The sequence below is a fragment of the Moschus berezovskii genome, chromosome 18, assembly GCF_049115385.1.
Source record: "Moschus berezovskii isolate FMDL1 chromosome 18, NW_MosBer_1.0, whole genome shotgun sequence".
NCBI classification, from domain to species: domain Eukaryota; kingdom Metazoa; phylum Chordata; class Mammalia; order Artiodactyla; family Moschidae; genus Moschus; species Moschus berezovskii.
The window spans coordinates 1,849,413-1,862,067 of record NC_142477.1 but is presented as its reverse complement, the minus strand read 5'-3'; positions in this window follow the sequence as shown (position 1 = coordinate 1,862,067).

The following is a 12,655-nucleotide window of genomic DNA, read 5'->3' as shown; positions in this document are numbered from 1 at the left end:
AAGTACCCTTTTGCCTTTCAAGTGTGAATGTGGGATTTCTCTTGAGATTTTGCAGCGGAAAATTTCCTCGTGTCGCGTTGAGGGGATAATTTTGTGGTATTTCTCCAGTTGCAGCTGGAAGCAGTGTGTAATTCTCGAGTTGCGACGGGGACACCAGGCACTCGCTCGGGTTGCTTCAGGGAAGTCAAGTCCCCTTTTCTGTTGGAAGGGGAACATTGGGATTACTCTTGAACTGTTAAATGAGAATGTTGCCTCTTCTCGATTTCAGTGCATAAAGTGTGTTCTCCTCTCCTTGATGACGTATGTTAGGGAACATTCTGAGTCGTCTAAAAGAAGTCAAGTACCTTTTACTTTTCAAGCCGGAATGTGGGATTTTTCTTGAGATTCTACAGCACAAAATTTCCTCATCTCGCATTGAGGGGATAAATTTGTGGTGTTTCTCGAATTACGGTGGGAAGCTGGGGATAATTCTAGAGTTGTGACGCGGACCTCAGGAACTCACTCGAGTTACTTCAAGGAAATCAGGTCCCCTTTTGTGCAGAAAGGCGAACTTCCACGTTACTCTCTAGCCCTTTAATTGGAATAGGGCCTCTTCTGGTGTTGAATCCATAAAGTGTGTTCTCCTGTCCAATGGGGACGGATGTTAGGGAACTTTCTGTATGGCATAAAGTGTGTCAAGTACCCTTTTGCCTTTCTATCGGGAATGTGGGATTTCTCTTGAGATTCTGCTTCGCAAAATTACCTCATCTCGCATTGAGGGGATAATTTTGTTGTGTTTCTTTAGTTGCGGCGGGAAGCTGGGTGTACTTCTGGATATGGGAATGGAATGTCAGGAACTCTCTAGGGTTTCTTCATGGAAGTCAGGTCCCCTTTTGTGCGAGAAGGGGAACTTCTGGATTACTCTCGAGCCCTTAATAGGGAATATTGCCTCCTCTCGATTTCAGTGCATAAATTGTTTTCTCCTCTCCTTGAGGACGGATGTTAGGGAACATTCTGAGTCGCCTAAAGGGAGTCAAGTACTCTTTTACTTTTCAAGCGGGAATGTGGGATTTCTCTTGAGATTCTGCAGCATAAAATTTCCTCATCTCGCTTTCAGGGCATAATTTTGTGGTGTTTCTCGCGTTGCGGCGGGAAGCTGGGAGTACTTTTCCAATTGCGACTTGGACCTCAGGATCTCGCTCGAGTTGCTTCAGGGAAGTCAGTTCCCCTTTTTTGTTGGAAGGGGAGCCTCCCGTTTACTCTTGAGCTGCTAAATGTGTATAGGTGCTCATCTCGAATTGAGTCCATAAAGTGTGATCTCCTGTCCAATGGGGACTGATGATAGTGAAATTTCTCAGTCGCATAAAGTGTGTCAAGTACTCTTGCCTTTCAAGAGGGAATGTGGTATTTCTCCTGAGATTCTGCAGCCCAAAATTTCCTCATCTCGCATTGAGGGAATAATTTTGTGGTGTTTACCGAGTTGCGGCGGTAAGCTGGGGGTACTTCTCGAGTTGCCTCGGGTTCCTCAGGCACACACTCGGGTTGCTTCAGGGAAGTTAGGTCCCGTTTGGTGTTGGAAGGGGAACTTCCGGTTTACTCTTGAGCCATTAAATGGGAATAGGGCCTCATCTTGAATTGAGTCCATAAAGTGTGTTCTCCTCTCCAAAGGGGAATGATGTTAGTGAAATTAATCAGTCGCATAAAGGGTGTCAAGAACCCTTTTGCCTTTCAAGCGGGAATGTGGGATTTCTCTTGAGATTCTGCAGCGCAAAATTACCTCATCTCGCACTGAGGGGATAATTTTGTCGTGTTTCTTTAGTTGCGACGGGAAGCCGGGGTTAATTCTGGATTTGCGAAGGTACCGTCAGGAAGTCTCTAGGGTTTCTTCAGGGAATTCAAGTCCCCTTTTTTGTTGGAAGGGGAACTTCCGGGTTACTCTCGAGGCGTTAAATGGGAATATTGCCTCTTCACGATTTCAGTCCATAACGTGTGTTCTCCTCTCCACTGAGGACGGATGTTAGGGAACATTCTGAGTCGCATAAAGGGAGTCCAGTACCCTTTTGCCTTTAAGCGGGAAGGTGGGATTTCTCTTGATTCATGCAGCGCAACTCGAATTGAGGGCATAATTTTGTGATATTTCTCTAATAGTGGTGGGAATCTGGGGGTATTACTGGAGTTGCGACGGGAACCTCAGGAAATCACTTGCGTTATTTCAGAGAAGTCTGGTCGCCTTTTGTGCTGGAATGGGAATATCTAGATTACTCTCTAGCCATTTAATTGGAATAGGGCCTCTTCTGGTGTTGAATCCAAAAAATGTGTTCTCCTCTCCAATGGGGACGGATGTTAGGGAACTTTCTGAGTGGCATAAAGTGTGTCAAGTACCCTTTTGCCTTTCAAGCGTGAATGTGGGATTTCTCTTGAAATTCTACAGCACAAAATTTCCTCATCTTGCTATGAGGGGATAATTATATAGTGTTTCTCGAATTGCGGTGGGAAGCTGGGGGTACTTCTCGATTTGTGACGTGGACCTCAGCAACTCACTTGAGTTACTTCAGGGAAGTCAGGTCCCCTTTTGTGCTAGAAGGGGAACTTCTGGATTACTCTCGAGCTTTTAATAGGGAATATTGCCTCCTCTCGATTTCAGTGCATAAATTCTGTTCTCCTCTCCTTGAGGATGGATGTTAAGGAACATTCTGAGTCGCCTAAAGGAAGTCAAGTACCCTTTTACTTTTCAATCGGGAATGTGGGATTTCTCTTGAGATTCTGCAGCACAAAATTTCCTCATCTCGCTTTGAGGGGATAATTTTGTTGTGTTTCTCGAATTGCGGCAGGAAGCTGGGTGTACTTCTTGAGATACGACGCGGACCTCAGCGACTCACGCGAGTTACTTCAGGGAAGTCAGGTCCCCTTTTGTGCTGGAAGGTGAAATTCCGGATTACTCTCTAGCCCTTTAATTGAAATAGGGTGTCTTCACGTGTTGAATCCTTAAAATGTGTTCTCCTCTCCAATGGGGACGGATGTTAGGGAAGATTTTGAATGGCACAAAGTGTGTCAAGTACGCTTTTGCCTTTCAAGCGGGAATATGGGATTTCACTTGAGATTCTGCAGCGAAAAATTATCTCATTTCGCATTGAGGGGACAGTTTTGTGATGATTCTCGTGTTTCAGCGGAAGCAGGGTTTACTTCTTGAGTTGCGACGGGGATCACAGGTACTCCCTCGATTTGCTTTAGGGAAGTCAAGTTCCCTTTTGTGTTGGAAGGAGAACTTTCGGATTACTCTCGAGCCGTTAAATGGAAATATTTCCTCTCTTGTTTTGAGTCCATAAAGTGTCTTCCCCTCTCCACTGAGGACGGATGTTAGGGAACATTTTGAGTCACATAAAGGGAGTCAAGTACCATTTGCCTTTCAAGCGTGAATGTGGAATTTCTCTTGAGATTCTGCAGCGGAAAATTTCCTCATCTCGCATTGAGGAGATAATTTTGTGGTATTTCTCGAATTGCGGCGGGAAGCTGGGGGTACTACTGGAGTTGCAAGGGGGACTTCAGGAACTCACTCGTGTTGCTTCAGGGAAGTCAGGTCCCCTTTTGCTGTAAGGGGAACTTCCGGAATACTCTCTAGCCCTTTAATTGGAATAGGGCCTCTTCTCGTGTTGAATCCATAAAGTATGTTCTCCTCTCCAATGGGGACGGATGTTAGGGAACTTTCTGAGTGGCATAAAGTGTGTCAAGTATCCTTTTACCTTTCAAGCCGGAAGTTGCGATTTCTCTTGTGATTCTGCAGCGCAAAATTACCTCATCTCGCATTGAGGGGATAATTTATCGTGTTTCTCCAGTTGCAGCTGAAAGCAGGAGGTACTTCTCGAGTTATATCAGGGACCTCAGACACTCGCTCAGGTTGCTTCAGGGAAGTCAAGTCCCCTTTTGTGTTGGAAGGCGAAATTCCGGATTACTCTTGACCGTCAAATGAGAATATTCCTCTTCTCGATTTCAGTGCATAAAGTGTGTTCTCCTCTCCTTGAGGACAGATGTTAGGGAACATTCTGAGTCGCATAAAGAGAGTCAAGTACCCTTTTATTTTTCAAGCAGGAATGTGGGATTTCTCTTGAGATTCTGCAGTACAAAATTTCCTCATCTCGCATTGAGGGGATAAATTTGTAGTTTTTCTCGAATTGCGGCGGGAGTCTGGGGATAATTTTCGAGTTGCGACGCGGACCTCAGGAACTCACTCGAGTTACTTCAGGGAAGTCAGGTCCCCTTTTGTGTTGGAAGGGGAACTTATGGATTACTCACTAGCCCTTTAATTGGAATAGGGCGTCTTCACGTGTTGAATCCAAAAAGTGTGTTCTCCTCTCCAATGGGGAAGGATGTCAGGGAACTTTGTGAGTCGCATAAAGTGTGTCAAGTACCCTTTTGCATTACTAGCGGGAATGTGGGATTTGCTTGAGATCCTGCAGCGCAAAATTACCTCATCTCGCATAGAGGGGATAATTTTGTGGTGTTTCTTGTGTTGCGGCGGGAAGCAGAGGTTACTTTTGATTTGGGACGGGAACCTCAGGAACTCGCTCCAATTGCTACAGGGAAGTCAAGTCCCCTTTTGTGTTGAAAGGGGAATTTCCGGTTTACTCTCAAGCCGTTAAATGGGAATATTGTCTCTTCTCGATTTGCCTCCATAAAGTGTGTTCTCCACTCCACTGAGGACGGATGTTAGTGAACATTCAGAGTCGCATAAGGGGTATCAAGTGCCCTTTTGCATTTCAACCGGGAATGTGGGATTTCTCTTGAGATTCTGCAGCGCAAAATTACATCATCTCGCAATGAAGGGATAATTTGTTGTGTTTCTTTTGTTACGGCGGGAAGTCGGGGGTACTTCTTTATATGGGAAGGGAACGTCAGGAACTCGCTAGGGTTGCTTCAGGGAAGTCAAGTCCCCTTTTTTGTAGGAAGGGGAACTTCCGGGTTACTCTCAAGCCGTTAAATGGGAATATTGCCTCTTCTCGATTTGCGTCCATAAATTGTGTTCCCCTCTCCACTGAGGACAGATGTTAGGGAACGTTCTGTGTCGCATAAAGGGTGTCAAGTACCCTTTTGCCTTTCAAGAGGTAATGTGGTATTTCTCTTGAGATTCTGGAGCGCAAAATTTCATCATCTCGCTTTGAGGGGATAATTTTGTGGTGTTTCTCGAGTTGCAGCCAGAAGCAGGGTGTACTTCTCGAGTTGCGCCAGTGATCTCAGGCACTCATTCGGGTTGCGTCAGGGAAGTCAGGTCCCCTTTGGTATAGGAACAGGAACTTCCGGTTTACTCTTGAGCCGTTAAAAGGGAATAGGTCTCATCTCGAAATGAGTCCATAAAGTGTGTTCTCCTCTCAAATGGTACGGCTGTGTGAAGGAACTTTCTGATTCTCAAAAATGGTGTCAAATACCCTTTTGCCTTTCAAGAGGGAATGTGGTATTTCTCTTGAGATTCCGCAGGGCAACATTTCCTCATCTCGCATTCAGGGGATAATTTTGTGGTGTTTTTAGAGTTGTGTCGGGAAGCTGGGTGTACTTCTTGAGTTTCGACGGGGACCTCAGGAACTCGCTGGGGTTGCTTCAGGGAAGTCAGGTCCCCTTTTGTGTTGGAAGGGGAACTTCCGGATTACTCTCGAGACATTAAATGGGAATCGGAACTCGTCTCCAGTTGAGACTATAAAGTGTGTTCTCCTCTCCAATTGGGACGACTGTGTGAGGGAATTTTCTGAGTCTCACCCGGAGGCGCAGATGTGAGAGATGCCATCCCGTCCCGCTCAGAAGCAAGAGAAACCTTCCCTGCCTGCCCAGATGCCAGAGACCCTGGCCCCTCCCTCGCAGACTGGAGAGACAGCGCCCCCACCCGCGCAGACACCAGAGTCGCCAGCCCTGCCTGCACAGAGGCGAGAGACACAGGCCCCGCCCGTGGAGACCCGCGAGACCCAGGCCCCTTCCACACAGATGCGAGTGACACTTCCCCCTCCCGCGCAGACATGAGAGTCGCCTTCCCCGCCCGCGCAGACCCTAGAGTCCCTGATCCCTCCCAGGCAGAGGCGAGAGACCCAGGCCCCGCCCGCGCAGTCGTGAGAGAATCCGGCCTCACCCGCGCAGACACAAGAGTACCCGGCCCCACCCGCGAAGTTGGGAGAGATGCCTTCCCCGCCCACACAGTCGCGAGAGTCGCAGGCCCCGCCAGCTCAGACACAACAGACACTGGCCCGGAGCATGCAGACACTAGAGACTCAGGCCCTGGCGCAACCAACCATGCAAAATTTGCGGCCATGAGGAGTTACCCCACTCCTGAGGCCAGGGCAGGCGGCCAAGGGGAGGTACCCCACGTTCAATAGGTGGTGGCTGTGCGGGGGATGGCCGAGAGGATCTACTCACGTTCAAAGTCAGGAGGGTCAGCCATGAGGACATACCCCTCATCCAAGGTAAGGTGCAGCAGCTGCGCTTTCTTGGAGCAGCTGTGAAGAAATATCCCACACTCAAGGTAAGAGAAACTCAAATAAGATTGTAGGTATTGCAAGGGGGCATCAGAGGGCAGACACACTGAAATCATAATCACAGGAATCTAGTCGATCTGATCACATGGAACACAGCCGAATGTGGTCCACTGGAGAAGGGAATGGCAAACCACTTCAGTATACTTGCCTTGGGAACCCCATGAACAGTATCAAAGGGCAAAATGACACGATACTGAATGAGGAATTCCCCAGGTCGATAGGTGCCCAGTATGCTACTGGAGATCAGTGGAGAAATAAATCTAGAAAGAATGAAGGGATGGAGCAAATGCAAAACCAGTACCCAGTTGTGGATGTGACCGATGATAGAAGCAAGGTCCGGTGCTGTAAAGAGCAATATTGCATAGGGAACTGGAATGTTAGGTCCATGAATGAAGGCAAATTGGAAGTGATCAAACAGGAGATGGCAAGAGTGAACAGGAGATAGACATTCTAGGAATCAGTGAATTAAAATGGACTGGAATAGGTGAATTTAAATCAGATGACCATTATATCTACTACTGTGGGCAGGAATCCCTTAGAAGAAATGGAGTAGCCATCATGGTCAACAAAAGAGTCCGAAATGCAGTACTTGGATGCAATCTTAAAAACGACAGAATGATTTCTTTTCGTTTCCAAGGCAAACCATTCAACATTACAGTAATCCAGGCCTATGCCCCACCACTAACGCTGAAGAAGCCGAAGTTGAACTATTCTATGAAGACCTAAAAGACCTTTTAGAACTAACACACAAAAAAGATGTCCTTTTCGTTATAGGGGACTGGAATGCAAAAGTAGGAAGTCAAGAAACACCTGGAGTAACAGGCAAATTTGGCCTTGGTGCACGGAATGAAGCAGGGCCAGGGCTAACAGAGTTTTGTCAAGAGAACGCACTGGTCATAGCAAATACCATCTTCCAACAACACAAGAGAAGACTCTACATGTGGACATCACCAGATGGTCAACACCAAAATCACATTTATTATATTCTTTGCAGCCAAAGACAGAGAAGCTGTATACAGTTAGCAAAAACAAGTCCAGGGGCTGACTGTGGCTCAGATCATGAACTCCTAATTGCCAAATTCAGATTTAAATTGAAGAAAGTAGGGAAAACCCCTTGACCATTCAGATATGACCTAAATCAATTCCCTTATTATTATACAGTGGAAGTGAGAAATAGATTTAAGGGACTAGTTCCGATAGATAGAATGCCTGATGAACTCTGGACGGAGGTTCGTGACATTGTACAGGAGACAGGGACCAAGAGCATCCCCATGGAAAAGAAATGCAAAAAAAGCAAAATGGCTGTCTGAGGTGGCCTTTCAAATTGCTGTGAAAAGAAGAGAAGCGAAAAGCAGAGGAGAAAGGGAAAGATATAAGCATTAGAATGCAGAGTTCCAAAGAATAGCAAGGAGAGATAAGAAAGCCTTCCTCAGTGATCTATGCAAAGAAATAGAGGAAAACAACAGAACAGTCAAAACAAGAGATCTCTTCAAGAACATGAGAGATTCCAAGGGAACATTTCATGCAAAGATGGGCTCGATAAAGGACAGAAATGATATGGACCTAACAGAAGCAGAAGATATTAAGAAGAGGTGGCAAGAATACACAGAAGAACTGTACAAAAAAGATCTTCACGACCACGATAGTCACGAAAATGTGATCACTGACCTAGAGCCAGACATCTTGGAATGTGAAGTCAAGTGGGCCTTAGAAAGAATCACTACGAACAAAGCTAGTGGAAGTGATGGAATTCCAGTTGAGCTATTTCAAATCTTGAAAGATGATGCTGTGAAAGTGCTGCACTCAATATGCCAACAAACTTGGAAAACTCAGCAGAGGCCACAGGACTGGAAAAGGTCAGTCTTCATTCCAATCCCAAAGAAAGGCAATGCCAAAGAATGCTCAAACTACCGCACAATTGCACTCATCTCACACGCTAATAAAGTCATGCTCAAAATTCTCCAAGCCAGGCCTCAGCAATATGTGATCCGTGAACTCCCAGATGTTCAAGCAGGTTTTAGAAAAGGCAGAGGCACCAGAGATCAAATTGCCAACATCCGCTGGATCATGGAGAAAGCAAGAGAGTTCCAGAAAACCATCTATTTCTGTTTCATTGACTATGCCAAAGCCTTTGACTGTGTGGATCACAATAAACTGTGGAAGATTCTGAAAGAGATGGGAATCCCAGACCACCTGAGCTGCCTTTGAGAAACCTGTATGCAGGTCAGGAAGCAACACTCAGAACTGGACATGGAACAACAGACTGGTTCCAAATAGGAAAAGGATGACGTCAAGGCTGTATATTGTCACCTTGCTTATTTAACTTATATGCAGAGTACATCATGAGAAATGGTGGGCTGGAAGAAGCACAAGCTGGAATCAAGATTGCTGGGAGAAATATCAATAACCTCAGATATGCAGATGACACCACCCTTAGGGCAGAAAGTGAAGAGGAACTCAAAAGCCTCTTGATGAAAGTGAAAGAGGAGAGTGAAAAGGTTGACTTGAAGCTCAGCATTCAGAAAACAAAGGTCATGGAATCTGGTCCCATCACTTCACTGGAAATAGATGGAAAAACAGTGGAAACAGTGTCAGACTTTAATTTTTGGGCTCAAAAATCACTGCAGATGCTGATTGCAGCCATGAAATTAAAAGGCGCTTACTCCTAGGAAAGAAAGTTATGACCAACCTTGATGGTATATTAAAAAGGAGAGACATTACTTTGCCAACCAAGGTCTGTCTAGTCAAGGCTATGGTTTTTCCCGTGGTCATGTATGGATGTGAGAGTTGGACTGTGAAGAAAGCTGATCGCTGAAGAATCGATGCTTTTGAACTGTGGTGTTGGAGAAGACTCTTGAGAGTCCCTTGTACTGAAAGAAGATCCAACCAGTCCATTCTAAGGGAGATCAATCCTGGGTGTTCATTGGAAGGACTGATGCTAAAGGTGAAACTGCAATACTTTGGCCACCTCAGGCGACGAGTTGACTCACTGGAAAAGATTCTGATGCTAGGAAAGGTTGGGGGCGGGAGGAGAAGGGGACAACAGAGAATGAGATGGCTGGATAGAATCACCGACTCTGTGGACATGAGTTTGAGTGAACCCCGGGAGTTGGTGATGGACAGGGAGGCTTGACGAACAGTGATCCATGGGGACGTGGAGAGTCGGATGTGACTGAGCGACTGAAGTGAACTGAACTGAATAAAGTGTGTCAAGTACCCTTTTGCCTTTCAGGCGGAAATGTGGAATTACTCTTGATTGTGCAGCGCAAAATTTCCTCATCTCGCCTTGAGGGGATAATTTTGTGGTGTTTCTGGAGTTGTGGTGGGAAGATGGGGGTACTTCTCGAGATTCGAAGAGGACGTCAGGAACTCGCTCGGGTTGCTTCAGGGAAGTCAGGACCCCTTTGGTGTTGGATTGGGAACTTCTGGTTTACTCTTGAGCCGTTAAATGGGAATAGGGGCTCATCTCGAATTGAGTCCATAAAGTCTGTTCTCCTCTCCAATGGGAACGGCTGTGTGAGGGAACATTCTGAGTCGCATGAAGGGTGTCAAGTACCCTTTTACCTTTAAAGCGGGAATGTGGGTTTTCTCTTTAGATTCTGCAGTGCAAAATTTCCTCATTTCACATTGAGGGGATAATTTTGTGGGGTTTCTCGAGTTGTGGCGGGAAGTTGGTGGTACTACTCTAGTTGCGACAGGGACCTCAGGTACTTGCTCGGGTCCCTTCAGGGAAGTCAGGTCCCTCTTTTTGTTGGAAGGGGATACTCTGGATTACTCTCGAGCCGTTAAAAGGGAATAGGGCCGCTTCTCGAGTTGAGCCCATAAATGTGTTCTCCTCTCCAATGGGGACGTCTGTTTGAGGGAAGTTTCTGAATCGCATAAAGGGAGTCAAGAACCCTTTTGCCTTTCAAGTGGGAAGGTGGATTTTCCCTTCAGAATCTGCACTAAAAAATTTACTCATCTCGCATTCAGGGAATAACTTTGTGGTGTTTCTCGAGTTGCGGCCGAAAGCTGGGGGTACTTCTCGAGTTGAAATGGGGACATCAGGAACTCTCTCAGGTTGCTTCAGGGAAGTCAAGTCCCCTTTTGAGTTGGAAGGGGAACTTCCGGATTGCTCTGGAGCCTTTAAATGGGAATAATGCCTCTTCTCGATTTGAGTCGATAAGTTGTTCTCCTCTCTAAAGAGGACGGATGTTAGGGAACATTATGAGTCGCATAAAGGGAGTCAAGTACCCTTTTGCCTTTCAAGCTGGAATGTGGGACTTCTCTGGAGATTCTGCAGCCCAAAATTTACTCCTCTCTCATTGAGGGGATAATTTTGTGCTGTTTCTCGAATTGCGGTTGGAAGCTGCAGGTATTTCTCGAGTTGTGACGAGGACCTCAGGAACTAACTCGAGTTACTTCAGGGAAGTCAGGTCCCCTTTTGTGCCAGAGGAGAAACTTCCGGATTACTCTCGAGCCCTTTAATGGGAATAGGACCTCTTCTCGAGTTGAGTCCATGAAGTGTGTTCTCCTCTCCAATAGGGACGGATGTTAGGAAACTTTCTGAGTGGCATAAAGTTTGTCAAGTACCCTTTTGCCTTTCAAGCGGGAATGTTGAATTTCTCTTGAGATTCTGCAGCACAAAATTTCCTCATGTCGCTTGAGGGAATAATTTTGTGGTATTTCTCGAGTTGCGGCGGAAAGCAGGGGGTACTTCTGTAGTTCCGATGGGGACCTCAGGACCTCGCTCAAGTTGCTTCAGGGAAGTCACATCCCCTTTTGTGTTGGAAGGGCAACTTCTGGATTACTCTCGAGGCAATAAATGGGAATATTGCGTCTACTCGATTTGAGTCCATAAAGTCTGTTCTCCTCTCCACAGGGGACGGATGTTAGGGACCATTCTGAGTCGCCTCAAGGGAGTCAAGTACCATTTTGCCTTTCAAGCGGGAATGTGGTATTTCTCTTGAGCTTCTGAAGCGCAAAATTTCCTCATCTCACATTGAGGGGATAATTTTTGGGTGTTTCTCGAATTGCGGCAAGAACCTGGGGGTACTTCTCGAGTTGCGACGGTGACTTCAGGAAATCGCTCGGGTTGCTTCAAGGAAGTCTAGTCCCCTTTTGTGTTGCAAGGGGAACTTCCGGATTACTCTCGAGCCCTTTAATGGGAATAGGGCCTCTTCTCGAGTTGCGTCCATACTGTGTGTTCTCCTCTCCAATGGGGATGGAAGTTAGGGAACTTTCTGAGTGGTATAAATTGTGTCAAGTACAATTTGCCTTTCAAGCGGGAATGTGGGATTTCTCTTGCGATTCTTCAGCGCAAAATTACCTCACCTCGCATTGAGGGGATAAAATGGTGGTTTTTCTCGAGTTGCGTCGGGAAGCAGGGTGTAATTCTTGAGTTGCGACGGGGACCTCAGGAACTCATTCGGGTTGCTTCAGCGAAGTTAAGTCTCCTTTTGTGTTGAAAGGGGAACTTCCGGATTACTCTCGAGCCGTTAAATGGGAATATTGCCTCTTCTCGATTTGACTCCATTAAGTGTGTTCTCCTCTCCAATGAGGACTTAGGTTAGGGAACATTCTGAGTCGCCTCAAGGGAGTCAAGTACCCTTTTGCCTTTCAAGTGGGAATGTGGGATTTCTCTTGAGATTCGGCAGTGCAAAATTTCCTCATGTCGCTTTGAGGGTTTAATTTGGTGGTGTTTCTCGAATTGCGGCGGGAAGCTGGGCTTACTTCTCTATTTGAGACGAGGACCTCAGGAACTCACTCGAGTTACTTCAGGGAAGTCAGGTCCCCTTTTTTGCTGAAAGGGGAACTTCCTGATTACTCTGGAGCCCTTTAATGGGAATACGGCCTCGTCTCGAGTTGAGTCCATAAATAGTGTTCTCCTCTCCAATGGGGACAGATGTTAGGGAATTTTCTGAGTGGCATAAAGTGATGTCAAGCATCCTTTTCCCTTTCAAGCGGGAATGTGGATTTTCACTTGAGATTCTGCAGCGCAAAATTACCTCATCTCGCATTGACGGGATAATTTTGTGGTGTCTATCGTGTTGCGGCGAGAAACTTAGTGTATTTCTCGAGTTTCGACGGGGACCTCAGGAACTCGCTCAGGTTGCTTCAGGGAAGTAAGGTCCCCTTTGGTGTTGGAAGGGGAACTTCTGATTTACTCTCGAGCAGTTAAATGG